Source organism: Macrotis lagotis, chromosome 4 (assembly GCF_037893015.1).
Source record: "Macrotis lagotis isolate mMagLag1 chromosome 4, bilby.v1.9.chrom.fasta, whole genome shotgun sequence".
Lineage (NCBI taxonomy): Eukaryota > Metazoa > Chordata > Mammalia > Peramelemorphia > Peramelidae > Macrotis > Macrotis lagotis.
In genome coordinates this window covers 210,415,364-210,431,107 of record NC_133661.1, presented here as the reverse complement: position 1 = coordinate 210,431,107, position 15,744 = coordinate 210,415,364, and the positions used below count along the sequence as shown (strand labels likewise).

The 15,744-nt window shown below is 33.4% G+C and overlaps 1 protein-coding gene across 2 annotated transcripts in view; it reads left to right on the top strand.

The window, feature by feature from the left end:
- Nucleotides 1-15,744, top strand: part of NUBPL (NUBP iron-sulfur cluster assembly factor, mitochondrial) — a 363,985-nt gene that overhangs the window by 328,710 nt on the left and 19,531 nt on the right. The window lies entirely within an intron of this gene.

The following is a 15,744-nucleotide window of genomic DNA, read 5'->3' as shown; positions in this document are numbered from 1 at the left end:
GTCCTACCCACAGATTGTGATAATAGTGTTATCCCTTCAAAAGTAAGAGTGTCATCTCCAAAGAAGAGGGCAGTGGCCTTGCCCCTTGCAGAGAATTATCTCATGATCTGCAGGTCCACCTGGGCTTTTTTTTTTTTTTGCTTGCTATACTGGATTAGTATTATTCTGTTAGTGGTTTCATACCTGTAAAGGCCATCATGACTACCTTAGTGAATCCTTGTCCCCCTTATTCCAACTAGTTTTCCTTACCTTCTCCTAAAGGTTTGAGAATCACTTGGGATAGGAAAAGGCCAACAACCATGCCTTAAACTATGTTTTTTGGAGTTTGATTTTTTAACATTTTTCCATAGTTGATTCTTTGAAGAAAATTTCATATCATCTTCATGGATAAACATCGTTCACTGTGTCTTTTATCCTTTCTTTTTGCCAGCCCTGACATTTTTCTTTGCAATATTCCCGACTCTCTTCATTTTGCTCTTAAATTTCTTTCATTGTTTTCTTGGTTTTTTTCTTCTTCTCATACAGGCCATGCCTTGCAAGTCTGTGCTTTGGTTAATTTTTCTTTACATAGTTGAGAGATCATAAATCACACCGAACTCTATTGTTTTGCCACCACCAAAATGGGTTCTGAATCCAAAGACAAAAACTGGCACATCTTGGCTAGTTTTTCTTGAATTTCAGTCTTTCCATGATGAAGAACATCCATAGCCATCTGTTCATTATGAACTTCTTGTCATTCATGGTGGTAGTCAGCTTCTTTAGTAGTAAGAGAGGGAAAGGTGCTTTAAACTATTGATAGCTTCCTCCCAGTATGAAGGATCTCTCCAGTCCCTCCCTCCACTTCCCTTTTTACCTTCAGGGGCTTACTGCTAGCTCCTAAAACTTCTTCCCTTTTCTAAACCTCCCCAAACAGGACGGAGATTTGAACACAGAAGATTCAACATGCAGGACTTTATGTTTTTCTATCAACTGATAACTTAGCAAAAAATGCCCTAATTGACCCCTTCCTGAGGATATCTTGACTTCAGACTCCAGTTGCTACAATGAATTGAGGAGTATTAAAGCCAGGTTGCTGTGAACCAGAAGAATCTATTCTCTGAGCTCATGTCTAAGAAAAGTGTTGGTCTTCCTGAACCATTATAGCTGTAAAGTTGTTGTTGTTGTTGTTGTTCAGTTCCTCTGTGAAAGATTTGTTAAACCACCCTGAAAGTAATGGGGCTTGCATGAGTCCTTAATTTGCCAAGACATTGGAATGTTTTCCATTTGCTACTTCAGTCTTCCCAAGGGCCTCTTTTCAGTTATGCCAACTAACTTCAGAGAAAGTCTTACTATAGAGTTCTTAACCTGGGGGTCCATGAACTAGGTTTTTAAATATTTCAATAACTGTATTTCATCTTCCTATATATTATAATCCTATATATTTTCTTTTGTCTTTTTAAAAACTAGATTCTGAGAAGGGTCCATAGTCTTCACTAGATTGCCAATGAGGTCCATGATACAAAACAATTTAATAACTTTTGTTCTAGAACATGATTCTTTAGTTCATCCATAAACCATAGGTTTCATAATACTTGTAGTCAGGAGGACCCAAGTTCAAATCCTACTTTTGAGCTTTAGTAGCAGTTTGTTCATGTTCCAGTCACTTAATCACTCTCAGCCTGTTTCTTTATCTGTAAAAGGGCCTATTACGTGCAAGGTGTTGTTTTCTGTTTCAGGTAACAATCCAGAAATAAAAGACAAAATCTCCCTTAAGGAGTTTTTCCAAGGTAGAACACACATGTGCAGAGCTATGCAAATACATGGTAATTTGGCTAGAAAGGAGGAATCAAAAAATGGAAAAAATAGGGAATACTCCACAGATGACTGGACACCAAAATTGAATCTTAAATGAAAATAAGAATTATGAAAGGTAGAGGTGCACAGGGCTCATACTCTAGATTTTACAAGTGTTCAAAGATGGGAGAGGAAATATTGAGCTTATCAGGGAGCAGCAAGTAATCTAGGTTGACTGGTGCATAGTTTATGAAACATAATATGAAGTTGGACTGAAAAGGTAATTTGGAGGTACATTGTAAGATTACAACTTAGACTCAACTCAACTCCAAACTGAACTCATTATAATCTTTTCCCCCAGATCCTCCCTATCTCTTAATCTCCCTGTTACTTATGAGGGCCACACCATATTCCCAGTCCCCTAGGCTCACAACCTAAGGGTCATCCACTCCTCACTGTTTCTCATCTCCACCCCATAATAAATCTATTGCCAAAACTTATTGATTCTGTCTTTGAAACATTTCTTGACTGTTCCCCTCTTCTCTCCTTTAACACTGTTGTTACTCTGATGCAGGCCCTCATCACCTCACACCTGGACTATTGCAGTAGTCTGCTGATAGGTCTTACTGTACCCCCAATTTAATGAACTTCAGTTATTTCCTCTAGGATCAAATACAAAAAAGTTCTGGTTTGACATTCAAAGAACTTCATAGATTGGCTCCTTCCTTTCCTTGTAGTATTCTTATACCTTCTCTGACATATACTCTTTGATTCAGTTACCCTGGCCACTTTTCTGTGGCTCCGGGTTCTGGACTTTTTCCCTAACTGTCCCCTTTTCTAGACTATACTCATCAAGAGGTACAGACCTCTTGGTTTCCCTGGTTTCCTTTTAAGTCTCAGTAAAGATCCCATCTTCTGATATCTTGGTGTTAGGGAGCTAGATTTTTTTTTCTTTCCTATTTATTTATTCTATCATTCCCTCTTCCCCCAAAAAACTGAGAAGGAGTTAACTCTTTTCTCTTCTAGAGTTTCACTTATGATTTCTTGAAATAGAGTTCTGGGAAAAAAACGGGCTTTGACAGAGACCATTAGGATTCAGTGGAGTTATTTGACTATGCCTTAAACCCAAATTACTCTAGCTCTCATTGATTGGCCAATAATAGGTTCCAGCCTAAGCCTTTGGTCATTATTTTGAAGGTTCAGACTGAGATTAAATAGCAACTATTTCTGTTTTGGCCAGATCTTCCCCTCTTGGATTGATTTTTTTTTTTTTTTTTGAGTAGGAAAACTGGTCCATCTTTTGCCTCATTTCTTACTTAGCTTTATATCACCGAATCATTGAATGGGTGTTGCCTAAGACAAAGTGAAATCTAGGAAAGATCAGAGTTTACAAAGGCCAAGGTTCCCCCCCCTTCATCTGGAATTATCACCAGTCATCTTGACCTGTCTTGCCACTGGACTCAGATGATTCTGGAGGAGAGAGTGAGGATGGTGACTTTGCACAGTTCTGCCTCACTTAAATCCAGTTCACGGGTAAGTCGAGACATCACCCTCCTGATGTCCTTGGTCCTCTTTGAGAATGAAGGATACAGAACAACAAAAATATCTTCCATCCACTAACCTGAAAAGGCTGAACTTGTGCTTTGGTAAGATCATTTTGGTAGCTATGTCAAAGATGTTTGAAGAAGAGAGGCTAGATGCAAAAGAATAATTACAATTTATTGTAATCCAGGCAAAAGGTGATAGATAAGTGGTCTGACTAGGACTGTGGTTATGTGAGTAGAGAGAAGGAAAGAGATAAAAGAGATATTATAGGAATAAGTTACTAAGACTTGCCAACTGATTAGTAATGGAAGAAGAGGGTGGTAATACTTATAGCATTAAACTCTTTACCATTATTCACAGGGTCTAAGATGACTATTCTTTAGGAGACTGAAGTCTCTAAAGAGCCTTTATTTACTCAATAGGAAGCTTTTCTGTCTTCCTAAGGGCTTAAGAGAGCAGTTGCATTGCCAGGATAGTTGATTTAGGAGACTACCCTGGAAATAGGCAGAGTGCTGATTCCTAGGAATCCCTAGTGTCCAGCTGACTCCCTCCTAGCTACTTGGATTGGGGCTTTCCATCTACTCTAGTAGTATTGTAGAGTTTTCTGATCCTGACACCCCATCTTTTAAATATTGATTCAACCAGAAGATCATATCAGTTTGTGCATCAGATACTTAGGCATTATATATATATATATATATATATATATATATATATATATATATATATATATATATATATATATCCTTCTAAATGGTCCTTTTAAGTACTTTCCATTAAATATTTTACAACCTCTCAATCCAAGATGGCTTCCATTTGGCAGATTAAATTCATATGTTGATCATAGATTACTTGCCCTGTCCAAGAGTCAGCTTGACCTAGCTAAAATCCACCTGTGATAGAAATAGCCCCAAAAGACAAGAAGTCTTATCCTAGACTATCATTACCTACCTCAGTAGGTACACTCCCCTGTCTGAACAGCAGCCTAATTCATGGTTAAGCCCCTTCCTATCCCCTTTGTTATATTAGCCTGTTGATAAATCTTAGAACAAATCTTTGCCTCTGCCAGTTACCCAGGAATAGGGTTGAGGGACAATGGCAGGACCAGGAAGCAACAACTTCAAGACTAAATGACTGGGTCACTTGATGCGGATTCTGTGATCTTCTCTCTTGGACGCTTCTCCTGCATCACAAGTCAAACAGCCACCCCCTCTCATTACAGCAGCTGTTCACTCAGCTGGCGTGTTGCATTCATCAGACCTTTTAAGGTTGTTGTCTGTTTGATATGCTGCTATTACTGCCAGAATCCTACAGATTTTGAGTGCCATGGTCCTCTGATTTCTGACATAGGTACATCTTACAAGATAAAGCATGGAGTCTTCCTTTGAGGTCTTTGAGCCTTATTGTTGTTTTTTAATTCTTTGATAGGTATAACCAATATAAGTGACTTCCTTTACATTTTATTTTGTATATTTAAAAAGATTATGTTAAAAAGAGGTCCTTAGGCTTCATCTGAATTCCAAATACAGAAAGTGAAAATATGTGGAATTAGAATATATGGAATGTCTGCAGTGGCCCTTTAATGTTTACTTCCAAGAATGCAGCACATCCTAAAATTTTCCAAGTATATTAGCGAGAACAGACACACAGGGAAAGCTAACCAAGCAAGAAGACACTCTAAGCTACATGATGTAGTTTTTTTATGAAAAGGTTTCTCCTAGTTTTCTTGCTCATCTTCCCTCAGTTCTCCCTCTTTATCTCCAGCTTCTACTCTTGCATTTTAATGGACCAGTACTAACACCAGTTCTGGTTCTTCCTGCCTGTGACCCTAGGCAAGTTGTTTAATCTTTAAGATACAGATTCTCCCTACACAAAATATTGATACTATATCTCACAAGATTATTGTGCAGTGTTGTTGTAAAATGTATATTAAAAATGTTAAAGTGCTACATGATATTAATTATATTGCTATTATTTTTAATATGCTGCCTATAGTTAGCTTCTGAATGAGAGAGGCTAATACTTTCTGGTTCTTGCCAACTGTGATAATATTGGTTGGGATTTCCAGGGGAAGGGGGTGGCAGCCTCATAGGCATAGGAAATGGGATGTACAGGGTGGTATGTGTTGAAGAATGTAGGAAATTTATAGGGAATGATGAGTAGAACAGTGTGGCTGGAGCCCTAGATTACTGAGAAACAAGGCTGGAAAGACTGAGAGCATGGTTTCAGATTCTAAAGAACTTTAAATGATAGAACTAAAAAAATTAGGATTTCATTGAACAGAAATTGGGAGTAATTGAAGGTTTAAAAGAAGAATGATAAGGCTAGATTTGTGCATAAGAAAGATTAGTCTGTCAATGTAAAATATGGATTAGGTAGAGGATGAGGATGGCATTAAAAACATGACTGAGAGTCTGTTACAAAATAGGTCAAGATGTGAAAGTAAGAGTCTACTACAAAGATGGTGGCTTAATAAAGAAGAATACAATTATTTCTTCCACTCACTGTTTTCCCCCTTACAATTTGAATATATTGTGTGTCTGCATGAGAAGTTAAATGGGAATTTTGGGGGAGTTTTGTGGAAGCCACAGATGATACATAAGGCCAACAGAAAAGTTTAGAAACTTAAAAATGCATAAAATATATGTCTAGTATTATATAATACAGCCTTGTGGCCAAATACTTTATATAATTTTTGCATTAAGGTACTGTAAATATCCCATAAAAAAAATTCAGATTTCTCTGGGTTGAAGTGAAGGCCAAAATTCTTTATGCAGATTTTTTCAGATTGCATCGGGGCACTGTGCCCTATCATCTCTACCCTGTCAATATGGAAGAGATAATTGTAAATAAGAGTTACAGCATTGTCATGAGGATCAAATGAGAAATATGTATATAGAAAGCATAGAAAACCTTAAAGTACTACATACATTTCTTAATTTCTGTGTCAAATATAATAATGTAGTATTTATATAGTAAACATAATATTCTTCCTTCTTTTGATTTTTGTAAGCTTTGGTTTTCTTTCTTTTCCTTCAAATAGTTGTTTACCCTATAATTTATCATTAGTCACTTTATTTTTTTTATTCTTTTTCTTTATCAAAGAAGCATCTGATTTTTCTGAAGACTATCATTATTCTAGTCCTACTTTTTTATATATATTTGTCATAGTGATATATCCTGACACTGAAGACTTCTAAGATCAGGCAGGAAAGACAATCCTCTCTCCTATCTCATTTCCCACATTCTTTCAAAGTCTCTAGACTCATTTTTGCTTTGATCCACTACTTCCATTAGTCTCAGCTAATTCACTCCAAATATCAAAACTATACTGTTAAGTAATACTGTTTTTAAAAAAAGGTTCCTCCAAAAGCCCAGTGTCTGCTTTTATAGCATATGTTTGTCATATTTTTCATGGTATTTAAAGAGTAATTGTTTTTCTTATTAAAGAAAACTCATTTTTTATTTCAATCCAAACCTTGACATTCTTTATGTTAATTATTTCTGAGATAGTTAAACCAGGAAAAATGGTCCTAGATAATTATTTTTTGGGAAAGTACTCTTAGAAAAACTGGCTTCATTTGGGGTTCACTCCATTTCTTTTATAAACCCCCTCCTGAGGGGCAGTGAGTAGCATCTCTTCTCAAAATTCATCCTCTGGGATCATATATAAAAAAATCCTCTTTTTAAGCTTTGATCTCAATCTTGCCCCAATTTGTCTTCCCAGCCTTTTAATTATTTCTGATTCTACTATCTTTGCTAACAAGCCAAGCAGACCTTCTTTTTATTCATTGTACACATTCTGAATCCTTTCTCTGTGTCTTTGCTCTTCTTGCTCTAAATAGAAGCCTGGAATGCACTCTCTCTCCTTCTCTCTGCCTCATAGAACCAATCTCTCCCTTCCCTTCTGGACACAAATCAAGCACCATGAAGGTTTCTTCTCCATGAAACTCATTTTGACTTCCCCTGCTGCTAGTGCCTTCTTCCACAAAATACCTTGGGTTTTATTCTTTTGTGTTTATGTGTAATTGTTTTTTATATTTACTCTAAATATCCTAATCTATTTACATGTTCTCTTCCCTGTTAGAATGCAAGTTTTGAGATTAGGGATTGTTTCATTCTTCATATTTATATGCCCAGTGCCTCGCAAATGTCTGGTATATAGTAGATGTTGAATAAATATTTGCTGATTGATTGAAATTAGCATTTATCTAATAGGTTTACTTGATGTATTTTCCCAGTTCACTATACCTCGAAGGCAGAGGCAGTTTTTTTATTTTATATTTCTTCTTACATTTCTTTCAAGCACATTCCCTCCACCTCCATTTAACATAGTACCTTGCACATAATTGGCATTTAATAAGTATTTGTTGAATTGTGAAACCTCAAGTTTATAATTTAATTAATCTTAATCCACTAAAATCTCCCTCCAGGACTTTGAGATAATACAATATAGTGGAAAGAGCACTAGATTTAGCTAAAGAAACTTGATTTTATGGTCTAACTCTTCTACTTGTTAACTAATATTCTTGTGACCATCAAGGCATTGCTAAATCTCAGTGACTTCAACTGTGAAACAAATGAAGACAAAAACATTTATTAAGTATAAAAGTGAAACAGCCCCTACCTTTAATGACATTTAGAACAATGGTGACCAGTTGAGAGCATGGAGGTCTAGGATATCACCAGCTTAGTGATGACAACAGTAGGGTAGTCCTTCCCAGAGGCAAGAGTAATATAGATTTGATGAAAGTCCTCAGAGAAAGAATTGGACAGTTGGTGAAGTAGGGCATTAGCAAGGAGGCATTTGGGGAGATGGGTGGCTGAGCTTCTCTCTCATGTGGTCTATGGGGGTCCAGCTTGGACAGTAGAATAGCAGCTGCATCAAGATGAAAATGGCCGTGAAGAAAATGAGACTGCAGGGTCCCAAATTGCACAGAGATAATGATAATAATGAATGAAGAATAATCCAAGTCAGACATGTGATAAAGCTAGTCCATATAAAAGGGAAATTTTTAAAAAATGGTTTCTTTTACTGTAACGCTTCTACAGTGATTTTTTTTTTAGGTTCTAGATAAGCTTCCTCATGATGTCCTAGAGATTATTGAAGTCAACACATGTCTTACACTTTACTCTTCTCCTTTCACTTGTTGTTGATGATGATGATGGCCAGTATTGTAAGATTTGCAAATAACTTTATACACTTTATTTCATTTTTAGTAGGTGCTTCTATCCCTGTTTTATAGATGAGAAAACTAGGGACTTCATTTTAAACTCTTCTCCCTAAGTAGGGGAGTGGGAGACGTCTTATTTTCCTGTATTCTACTGGAATGTTATTGTTGATTCTGTAAATAAAGAGATTTTATCTCTCTATAATGTTTTCATGATTCTACAGATTGCCATTAAAAATCTAAGCATTTTGATATTTTAGTATAGTAATTCTCAAAAAAAATGTAATAGACTTCTAATGATTTTCCTTAGGAAAAGGTCTTTCAGTTTTTCCTGCGTTACAATTCCCAACTGAGTCTTAAGGCAGTTCAGAGACTATTTAACTATGGGAATGAATGAGGAATTCACTATACAGCTAGCATTTAATTAAATCAGTGGGCTACTTAATAATGCATTTTGCCATCCGGCAATTAAATATTTAAGTGATATTTGAAACATTGATCAAAATCTCCTGCTAGCAGCACAAAAATCAACTCGAAAACTGAAATTGTCTAGCTTCCCTCTAAACCAACAATTCTTGACTTTTCAATTTCTGTTAATAGTACCACCACTCCTCTTGTCCTCTTTAGTTCTAAGCCATAGGGTCATCTCTCACCCCTTTTGACTCACCACAAGTTCATTTAGTTATAAAGTTCGGTGGATTCTTCTGAAACCTCTCTTCAATCTCTCTCCTCCTTTTTTGAATTCTCTGCCTGGTATATTGATTTTCTTTGCTTTTTAGTAAAAAAGGAACCAATATATTTTAGGACAAGATATGAAGTCTAAACTGAGGCTGAATTGTGAAACTTTAAGGTTCCTAAAATTTCCTTTCCCCAGGATTACTCATGAGAAGGACTAGTGTTTTCTTTGCTTGGGCAAAAAACAAACATTCATTAGGTTGTTATTGTGAACAAAGTACAGTGCTAGAATGTAGAAGTACAAAACTTAAATAAAACATTGTCCCCTGCCCTCAAGGAGCTTACATTTTTCATATAAGGAAGATAAGACACAAATAACTATAATACAAAGCATAATGTGATATGAAAAAAATGATTATAGTCAAAGTACTATAAGGAGGGGAAGATTACTTTTCCTTGTAGAGAATAAAAGAAAGTAGTTGGTTGGCACTGTTAAATTTGGCCCCTGAGTGAAGGGTGGGGATTTCATTAAATTAGAGGTACTTTGTACCTGAAAACTTCTAAGAACACTTGACCAACTCACCTGTGAAATAAGTTCAGGATGGATCTAGTGTGTCTGATATTGAGTATCCAGCTGAGTCCACTCTAATGAGTTAGTTGTAAAATTCATTTTCAAGTAACTAGATGAATAGACCTGTTTGATGGGATTATTTCCTTTTGTCCATTTAAATATTGAAGAATGTCTACCAGATACAAAAATTTTATTTTTATATAATAATTCTACTCTGTTCTTTCTGACAATGGATAGCAAAAGAGGTTCAGCTAATTTCTTTTGTAAATCTGCTCCTGCAGAGATAATAAAGCCATTTCAAATCCTATTTGCTATAGTTGGAAGTTATATCCAATTCATTTAAAGATTGGACCAAGTTAATAAAATAATTTTTTTTAAATTTGAAAAGTAGACTAAAACATAGCTCTCCTAAACCTTTAGAACTGGAATTTTAATTTTTCAGTAGATTTTTTTCTACCCACTCTGATTTTAGAACTGTTATTAGTATATATTCAAAGATATAGAAAGGCAGGGTAAATTAAGAAACCAAACAAACTGTACCCAGAGAAAGTAAGACCTGGGTTCAAGTTTATGCTCTAATATATACTGTTACTATGAACAAATTACTTAACTTATAATCAATTAGGGATATTTTTAAGTATGATTACCAATTTACATAGGTAGAAGAATTTTCTCACTGTTGTTTTTTTCATTTGTGTCTGATTCTACATGGCCCTATTTGTTTTTATGGGGCAAAGATACTGTAGGGGTTTGCCATTTCCTTCTCTAGCTCATTTAACAGAGGCAAACATGGGTAAGTGGCACTGCTAAAGTGAGAGTCTGAGGCCAGATTTGAACTCAGGAAATTCTGACCCCATGCCCACCTCTCTTACCTGCTATGCCATCTAGTTGTTTTTTCCTCACTGGGGGTTCTTCATACCAATGAAATAGGACCAAAAATATTAATGTAAGCTTTGAAGAAGAAGTATGGATATTGATTTTTAAAAAAAAAACTATATCAAATATTAGAGAAAAGACTACAGCAAAATTAAAAAATAACTTGTACCAGGTTAATTTATGCTAAAAATGCTGAGAAGGTTCTATATTAAAAAATAATAAACATAATAGACCATCTTACTAACAAAAGCCATAAAAAGAGTTACGATTTTATAGGTAGGTAAAAATGCTTTTAACAAAATGCAGTGCCCATTTATGTTAAAAAATGACATTAAATAGCATAGAAATAAATGCACTTTTCTGAAACATGGTAAATGATATATCTATTTAAAATCAAGATCTTGCATTATCTCTAATCAAAACTTTTTTTAAAGAAATTAATGAAACAGATATACTATTTGATAGTTTGATGAAATAGAGGAACAAAATAAAAGCTGTAAAAGGAAAATTCACACTAGATGAAGGGGAAATAGATGAAAATATTAGAAACTATTATTCCTAAATACATATTTCAAAATTCTGATAAATGAATTTGTGAATGAAATTGTTTAAAAACTTGAAATACTCAGATTGTCATAACAAGACAAAGAGAATTTAGATAATCCAGTCTCAGAAAAAAGAAATTGAAGAATCGAAAAATGACCTCCCCAAGGGGGAAAAATTGGACCAGATCATTTTACAAGTGAATTCTAACAACCATTTAAAGAAATTAGCTTCAATCTTATATGTTATTTTCAAATACAAGAAAATATAGCATTCTACCAATCTTCTTTGATGACACAATATGATCCAGATGTTTAGGGAGAGATAATTGAGAGAAAGAAGCTTTAGGCCAATCTAAAGAATAGTATTGGGAAAATACTAAATAAAATATTAGCAAAATAAAATAGTAAAATAGAAGTATATTAAAGAAATGAACTCTTATTTCTACTGTCAACTATTAGTATAAATATAGGACTGGTTCAATATGTTAAACTTAAACATACATGGTTATTTTAATAGTTACAGAAAAAAAGTTTTTGGGAAAATATAATATCCTTTCATATTAAAAACACTAGAAAGTATCAGAATAGATGAACCTTTCATTAGTATGATACACAATATAAGATCTATCCCTACTATCCCTATTTATAATGGAGCAACATTTTTCAAAAAGACCAGGGATGTTCTTTAAGGATATGATTTCTCTCTCATCACACCCAATTTGGATCAAGGTACAACATGGAAACAAAGTAAACACTGACAGAGTGCTTTCCATGGGGGGGGGGGGGAGTAAGATGGGGGGGAATTGTAAAACTCAAATAATATCTTTAATAAAAATAAATTTTAAAAATATTCAAAAGAAGGGGAAAAAAAGACCAGGGATGAAGCAAGGTCTACTGTCATCATTATTATTTGATGTAATTTTTGAAATGATAGCAGTATTAATGATAAATAATTAATAGAATAAACATATATTCAGAAATAAATGCATCTATAGTTTTATCATTGATATGATGATTTATTTAACTCTAGAGAATCAACTAAAATTATTAGGAGAAATTGACAATTACAGTAGAATTGGAAACAGAATAAACCCCAAAAAATCATTAGTCTTTTTTGTATTATCAACAAAACACAGCAAAAAGAAATAGAAAAAGAAATTTCATTCAAAATATAACTTATAAAATATGTGGGATTTTTACCTATCAAGATGCACACACAAGAATTATGAATACAATTATAAAACATTCTTTACAAAAACAAAGGAGCATTTAAATAATTATAGAGGAATTAATACACACAAGAATAATGAATAAATTATAAAGCAGTATTTACAGAAATAAATGAACAAATAGAGAGGAATTAATTGCTCATCATTGCCTATAAATATAATAAAAATGACAATATTACCCAAATTATAGTATAAATTCAATATAATGCCAATCCAATTACTCAAAGGAGTATTTTAGAGGACTAGACAAAGTAATAATAAAATTCATCTGGAAAAACAAAAGAGCAAGAATATCAGGAATATCATGAAAAATTAATTAGCTGTATAAAAGAGACTTGGCCATACAATAGTCCCAAAACTTATTATTAATCAGAAATCATCAAAATTATTTGTTTCAGATTTTTAAAATGTAAAAATTAATCAGTGACAAAGAATAGGTAAATAAAATCCAAAAGCAATTGAATTTAGTATTAGAGTATTCAGTAGACATAAGGACATTAACCACTAATATGAAGACTCTATAGACAAAAAAGCTAGGAAAATTGGAAAAGATTCTGGCAAAAATTAGATTTTGACCTATATTTCATATTACATACCATAACTTCCAAGTGAATATATAACTAAATATAAAAATCATATCATAAATAAATTAGAAGAAGAGGGAAAGAGATGGTTTTCATAACTATAGATGAGAGAGTTCTTAATTTAGATATAAGAGATGGTAATAAAAATATTTTGATTATGAAATTGAAAATTTTTTGCTCATACAAAATCATTATAGTTAGAATTAAAAGGCAAATAGCTAACTAGGAAAATATTTGTAGCATATTTCTCTAATAAAGGACTAATATCTAAAATATATGGGAAATTGATATAAATATATGTATATTCATTTATATTATATATATTCATAAAAGCACCATTCCTCAATAAATGTCAGATGATAGAAACAGGAAGTTTTTAATAGAAGAAATACAATCTATCAACAATAATATGAAAAATTGCTCTAAATTGCTAATAATAGAATAGAAATTAAAGCAACTCTGAAGTTTCACCTATCAGATTGATGGAAAGGACAAAAAAGATAATGATAATTGTTAGATAGCTGTTGGAGAAAAGATACCCTTACTGTTGATGTAATTATGAATTGCTCTAACCATTCTAGAAAGCAATTCGGAACTATATTTAAAAATTCATTAAGCTGCATATTCTTTGAAGTAATAGTAGTAATTCTAGGCTTATACCTATCCCGCAAGAGACCAAAGAAAAGAGGAAAGAATCTAATGCCCAAAGATACTTATAGCAACAGTTCTGTTGTAGCAAAGAACTAGAAGCAAATTGACTACCCATCAAGAGGGAAATGGTTGAACAATTATGAAAAATAAAATAAAAAAATTATAACCTGTGAATATAATGGAATATTACTGTGTGTATATATACATATATATATATATATATATATATATATGTGAACATATTTAAAATACCCAAAAACTTGTATGAATTACTGCACAATCAAATGAGAACAGGAAAACAATTTATATAATGACTCCAACAATGCAAAACATTGAATTTTAGAAATCAAAACTATTTTAAAAGACAAGAACTCCATTCACTGCACTGACCACTTAGGACACCAGAAGAAGAATGGGGAATTAATTATCTCTTTTGCAGAAGAGACTAGAGATTCAGAATAAAGCAAACATTTTTCAGACATGATTAATCACTGAATCTGTTTTGCTTTGACTATGGATTTTTGTTGCTAGGAAAGGCTTTAAATTTGGGGGGAAAGATTTGTGTTGGAGAAAATGAATGGTGGTGACAGTGATAAAAAAGAAAAAATATAAATGAAAAGGAGAAGTATAAAAATCAAAAAAGGAATAAGTATAAATGAAACATAAGGAAAATATACAAAAGCAAACTCAAAGATAGCTCAGGAATTAATATTCTGTAATACATCAAAGTAATAGTCTGTAACATTCACATATTGTGGTTTTTTTTTTCCCCCAGACATTCTCTAGGAATTAAAGTGTCCAATTTCTTCCTATTTATTCCTGCAATTTGCTAAAAAAGAAAGGTGACAAAGTTGTGAGGATATAGTGAATTGTCTCACAGTCCTATTAACTGGAATTCAGTTTCCCTTTTTGACATCTTCCTACACTAAGTTTTTGAAAATCATTAATTAAGGAAAACATTTTGACAATAATTGGAACCCACAACCTAATACATAAGCTAAACAATTTTGATAGCAAGATTTCTTTTTCATTCACAATCTTTTTCATTTTCAACTGATGGGTTGTATTTTAGAATAGATGGAATTATTGTGTATTTAAATGAAACAGGGCCCTAAAATCTGTCAAATGCAGAGAGATCATTAGTATTATGTAGTTGAATGAAATCACAGGATTGTGTACTTGATAGGGAGAAAGTGAATGTTCTCTTTACTCTCAGTGACTTTGAAATTGGTAAATGGAAGTATGTGATTGTATAATTCCTACCATCAGAGTTAGTGTTTCCAGGCTGGGAAAAAAATCATCTCCTTCAAGTTAGTGTTCCCAAGTTTGCATGTATTATTTTTACTTACTGCTTGAGCCAGTGCTTCCTTTCAGGATGTTTACAAGCATAAATTGTTTGTAAAAGACATTTGAACTTAAGTTTTGGGTGACTTCAGTTGAATTCTATGTATGGTGCTTCAATAATTTTGCTAGGATTATTGGGGGAAGGGTTATAAGGCAAGCATTCTGGCAAACTTTTACAAACCAAAAGGATTTGATTGCCTAGGCACAGTGTCACATAACATAAATTTCGCTGGCTTAAAATCTAATAACCTAAACTATATATTACAATACTAAGCACACAGTAGATGCTTAATATTTGTTGATGGTTTAGTGGAATTTATTGGATAGATTCAATAACCTTTTCATAAAATTCAGAATTATTTAAGGTGTCCAAGGGTCCTAGCCAGTCAACATTGATTTCTGTTCATGTCCCTATTTACTATACTATACTCTCAGCTTTTTGACCTTACTTATATGAGTTCTTTGTTGTTTGTTAGAATAAGAGAGAATAAGAAAATGTTAGAGCTTTTTTGGTTTGTTTGTTTTTACATTTCATTTTTCAGTAGTAAGAGGGCTACACTAAGATTACAAAATGACTGAGTTAAAAGAGACCTTGGAGATCATAAGTTCCAACTTCCTCATTTCATAGAAGAGAAAACTGATACCCAAAGGGCTTAAGCCCAAAGTTACATACATATAATACATGGTGGCATCAGACCAGAAACAGACTTTATTTCAATACTAGAAATGCTAGTTAGTGTTTTCTGTCTCCAGTTTATTCTGGATATATTTGTCTGTGCA